Source organism: Cyprinus carpio, unplaced genomic scaffold (genome assembly GCF_018340385.1).
Source record: "Cyprinus carpio isolate SPL01 unplaced genomic scaffold, ASM1834038v1 S000006554, whole genome shotgun sequence".
In the NCBI taxonomy this organism is placed as follows: Eukaryota; Metazoa; Chordata; class Actinopteri; order Cypriniformes; family Cyprinidae; genus Cyprinus; species Cyprinus carpio.
The window spans coordinates 52,933-58,932 of NW_024879216.1; positions in this window are offsets into that span (position 1 = coordinate 52,933).

Below are 6,000 nucleotides of genomic sequence, written 5' to 3' on the forward strand. Positions count from 1 at the left end.
TCTTGTTGTAATTCTATATCTCTATATCTATATACACTTTGCCTAAACCTGCCATGCTAGCTTAAAATGCTGATCAGACACTCTCCATTTGAAAGAGAAAGAGAGTCACACCTTTATTTTAACCCCCACAAGATATACAGAACAAACCCCAACCCCCTCCAAATGGACTTAATTCAGTCACACTACTGGATGCTTAGTGTAAAATGGACACGCTCTACAGCGAACTGCAGAATACAGTTTTGTTGTTGATATTCACGTGAGTGTACACAAAAATAAGGGTACACCATTTACAGTTCCGAATGAAATATTATTCTTATCCATATGAGCAAAAATGACGGCATACTTCAAATTGTTTCCACTGTTATGAAGAACAGAATGAAGGGATCGCACTGGTGCCTCCTTGCATTAACTTCCACACTCTCTGCACAAACACTTAGATATATACCTAACAGTGCACTTTTAAATGTTTAAACTAACATTGTAATATGCTTTAAGTGTTCTATATCTACAGGTTTTATTGTAAGCAAGTTGTGTTGATTTGACAAGGCTATAAATTGATCAAACTTGATCAAAATGTAAAAAAACAAAACAAAGTTCCAAACATTTTTCTAAATTAATTAATAATGAAACAATAAGAAATATAACTTTTCAATTAAAAACAAAACTGAACTATTTTAATGGCAAGAAAGAAAAAAAACACAGGCACAAGCTCCACTTGCACAGGATACGATGATAATCTTAAGCCCACGGCCAAGTTCTGCTATAGGGTTTAGGCTTGAGGCCCACACAGGGCTCTACCTGATTTCTGTTTGGAAATGAATGTTTTGAATCAGGGGTTGTTTTCTAATTGAATGACAAAATTCTTAAGTTATATTGTGCTGTCGAATTCATTTATTTATTATTATTATTATTATTATTATTATTATTATTATTATTTTTACATTTTATGGATTCCCCCAATCTCCCACACGGCCAAATTCTGTATACGAAACCGTATTATTTATTATTATTTAAACACGTTTTAATTAATACAAAGGAATGATGAAAAGTGATAGTGGACATAATTTTCTGCATGTTACTGGCTCTGTATATGGGAATAAAATGTGTTAAAAAAGGCCAGATAACGAATAAATATGTGTGACCTGCTAAAATAAATAAGCGTATTATTAAATTTAAGTTTCAAGCCTTTCATAATTTGTGACATTAATGTGACTATAGTGCCAAAATATATGTTAGAACTAGGCCTAGCCTATAACACGCAACAATAAGCCACCTTTTCAATTGTTTTATCTTTTATGGCATAATGCACACATCCTTAAATGTAATATATATATTCCAAGTTAATAGCCCATTTTTTGTATGATTTTTAGTTTTTCATGTCACAGGTTTAGCCTATTATTCTTGATTTCTCACAACTTATTGTGTAGATCGAAATGACAGCCCCTTAAGACAACATAAGGAAACTGTGTAGTTTTAATGGCTTCATAATGAATGTTTAATAACCATAAAATAAACAAAAAACCCATTAATAAAATACTTTTAAAATACATTATTCTATACACTATACTACATACCTCACCACTATGCTCACCTTTGGAAATTAACTTTCTAAAAATGTATTTTAATAAAAAATTTTAAATGATTTTTAAGGATGTTATAATGTTATATTAGGTTATTTTTGTTTTATTTTATTTGATTTCCGTTTACAAAACAAAATCTTTGCGCCACCTGGCGGTAGTTTCGTGAACAACTTTAACATGCGACTGACTTGCAGTTAATGCCGTGGCCCTGCGGCAGCGGTACACGCTGCGGTATTAGCCATTTTGGTTGGCCACCTACTGTAGGTCATAAAACATGAGAAGATTTGGGTTAATACAATACAATATCAGCAATCACAGATATTTGCATTAGGACAGTAAGTACTTTGCGTTGGAATTTTTAAAGAAATTGTGAGAAAAACACAGACTTGGCAGATTATCATCATATTAAAAAATCAAAAAACACCCCCTTTTGTGTTTCTCTTTTTTTTTTTTTTTGTTGTTCCTAGAGTTTGGAATTGGTTTCTAAATCATTCATTCTAGGTTTTAGTACTATAACTATAACCTAATGTTCACAGAACACTGAATAATTGTTTATAGTTCAATTAAAGTGTTTTTCAGTTTGAATTGTTTAAAGATAGCATGGTATTACCAAAATTTGTTGTTGTTGTTGTGAAAAGGAGGGGAAAACACCTTATTCAGAGGCCCAAACCCAAAATGTAAAATTTTGGTGCAGTTGCTGATATTTTATATTTGATTTGATATTTATACAATCAAAAAGTATGTTGACAATCCGGTAGCTGGCAAATTTAACGCCAGTGAGATCTTTACCTGATGGACTTCGATTTACAGCATCCATCCTGTAGTAAATCACTGAGCTGCTCCACTCCTGATTGTCCAGGATCATTTCCTCTGAGATCCAGCTCTATCAGGTGTGAAGGGTTTGATCTCAGAGCTGAAGACAGAGCTTTATAACCTTCTTCAGTGATACTGCAGTCTCAGAAAGACTATATAAAAGAAGCTGTTAAGTATTGCATGTTCTACTCCAAATAAAATAAAGAACACAAAATTCAATTCAATAATAAAAAAAAAATATAAAATAAAAAAATAAACTACACAACAAATGTAACATAACAGAAAACAAAACAAGTTGTGAAATACAAAATGTATGCTAATTTAATGGTATTTTAAAACTGGCAAAATTGTCTCATAGACTCCATAAATACACCCATTGACCAATGCTTTAATTATAACATTTAACTAAATGAACTATTTGCCCAACATTGAAAACTATCATTATTCATCAAAACTCAACCTTCTTCAAAAAAACACATAAGAACATAAAAACAAAAATCAAGAAGAGTAACCACGCACAACTCAATCTCTAACATCCCAATACATAACATGAGGCCAATACAGAAGTGACTTAAAGCTAGAAGCTGGCTGCAAAAGGGAGTCAATCCCATAGACTCCCCATGTTAAAATGCCCAACTTTACAGCAAAAAAAAAACATGTTTATAGCCTTGTTCAAAAAATTATTTTGGTCTACATAGCTAATTTTGCCCTTCATGACAACTGTGAGGGGGGTGAATTTTTAATAACTCATCCATTTAAATTATATTATGCCTTAAAGTTCTGCATAATTAAGTTTGTGGCCACTTGAGTGTCCGCTGTTGTCACCACCGTTGAGATAGGTGGGCATGGTTTAAGCAATGAGCTCCTGCCTTTTTGCCCATTTTCGATTATCCCGGAGTGACGCGCTGCCAAGATGGCGACGGTCGTCTCTGCATACTTTTGGCTTCTTTTTTACAGTCTATGGGTAATTAGGTGATGTCACGGACACTACGTCCATGTTTTTTACACTCTATGGGCAGAATATTACCCTAAGTCAAAGTGAAACTGAGGTAAATTAACATGTAAAAATTAAAGCCTCCAGTTTTCTTTTTTCTTTTTTTCAAATGAACATGATAAATGTAAATTAACATGTAAAAAAGTGTATAAATTAAAAAACACACTTCAGTTTCTCCAATTTGCACTGTGTGTTTTCCAACAGATGACAGATCTTCTCATTTCCTGAGTTTCCAAGTTTATTTCCACTCAGATCCAGCTCTATCAGGTTTGAAGGATTCGAATTTAAAGCTTCAGTCAGAACACGACAATCTTCTGGTGTGACACTGCTGTTATTCAAACTGTTAAGAGAATAAACAGTTACAGTTTCAACTAAGTATTTACCAAGAGTTAGTTATTAGTTAAAAGTCAGCACTCTCTGGTAAATGATACATTAAACACATCCAGCAGCAAGTTCACCAAGTATTAAAAGTTGTCATATTAATGATAAAAACTCACATCAATGTGTTGAGTTGAAAGTGTTTATCCTGCAGTAGAGCAGCGATCTGATTCACTCGTCCGTGTGTCTCCTAGTTTCATGTTCACTCAGATTCAGTTCTCTCAGGAGTAACGGGTTTTTACCCACAATTCCAGTCACATACTGACAGGCTTCATCTGCAGCAGGACTCAAAAACCAAAAAAACAGAAGATGAAGCAGGATTCAATTCAACTAAACTTGGTGTAATAAAAATAGCATCTGATTCTGATGGGAAACAGAGATAAATGGTTTATCTTGAATTTACTTTGATGCAAAAAAACTATATTATTGAAATAACATTTCTATTCATAATTCAAACTGCATATCATTCATTTTGTATATTTTCATCATGTCCTCACCTCAGTGTCTTCAGCTGACAGTTTTGATCCTGTAGTAAATCAATGAGCTCCTTCACTCCTGATTGTCCAGGATCATTTCCTGTGAGATCCAGCTCTGTCAGGTGTGAGTTTGATTTTAGAGCTGAAGCCAGAGCTTTATAACCTTCTTCAGTGATACTGAACAAAAAAAATTTGAGATTTTTGAAATGGAAATAAATTGCATTTTACAATTCATAATTGTATGAAAAAAAAATTCTATGGTGATTATTTTTATCATTTTACTACAGTCCTATTCCTGGTAACTTTTGTTTTAATTTCAATTACTTTTTCCATATTTACTTCTTGAGAGGTACGGTCCCACATATGGGGTTTTAGAATGTAGTGGTGTCACATAACTGCCAGATTAAAATGTGCTTTCCGGCTAAGGCTGGCGGTGAGCCAGAGATGGACGCGTTCAGCCCATAGTCATATAATCACAACTATGCAGTGTTTTCAACCACGTAATGTTTGTTATGGGTTTTAGACATTTAAATACAAATTTACTAGCAAAACAACACATTTATAGTTCGTAAAACACACACCGATGTCTATAACAGCAGCAATAACAGATCAGATACACATTGTGTAAATAACTATAAAGTTCACTCTGTTCTTCTCCCAGTTCACCAGCCACTTACTTCCATGTATTTAGGGAGAAATTGATAAATTTACGTGCTATAAATCCAACTCACAGGACTCTGAACTGCAGCTTGAACAAACATGGCAGCGCCCATCTCACATTATGGATCACGATCAAGATCATTTATAAAGGTTTTTAAACAACAAAATACACTCACTCACATGTATTTGTGAAACAGAATATCAGATAGTTGATGGCATGGTAAGCAAGTTAGTGAATATTTTTAATAAAAAAGGAAAAAACTAAATAAAATGGTGAGTAACACGTATGTACACTATTTCTAAAGAAAATCAGGTTTTAATATTGAGAGAAATTAGACATGTACAGTTTCAAATTATGCTGTCTTTTTTTTTCTTATTGAATGGACACAAATAAAAAAAGACATACACATACACAAACAAAATCCTTTCTTTTTATCTGTATGAACATTAATGTGTGTATGACTTGCAAGTTGTTGCTACTGATACAAGACCTGGAGTGTGCAGTTTGAATTTTGACTGTGCCAGGGCCTCTGTCCTCTTGAGAGGGTTAACTTTAAACAAACAAACAAACAAAAGTTATTATTAAAATGAAATGTTCATTCATTTAACTCACCTGAGTTTCTCGAGTGTGCAGTTTGAATTTTCCAATCCGTTCTGGAGTTTCTTCATTCCCGAATCCTGCAGATTATTTTTGCTCATGGCAAGCTCTTTCAGACTGGGGTTTGATCTCAGGACTGTAGCGAGAGCTGAACAGCTTTCCCTCTGTTAGACCACACTTACACAGGCTAACAATGATGGGTCAACTTAAAAAAACAAACAAACACAATTCACTAGTTAACAGATACCAAGTGAATCACTATGACTATGTCAACTTAACCCAATAAAGGAGGAGATTATTTGTTCAATAAATACCACATTCAAAATTTCTCACATCAGTGTGTTGAAGTTTTACAGTGTTTATCCTGCCGTAGAGCAGTGATCTGATTCACTCGTGTGTCTCCTAGTTCACGTTTCACTCAGATTCAACTCTCTCAGGAGTAACAGGTTTTTTACCACAATTCCTGTCACATACGTGACAGGCTTCATCTGCAACAGGACC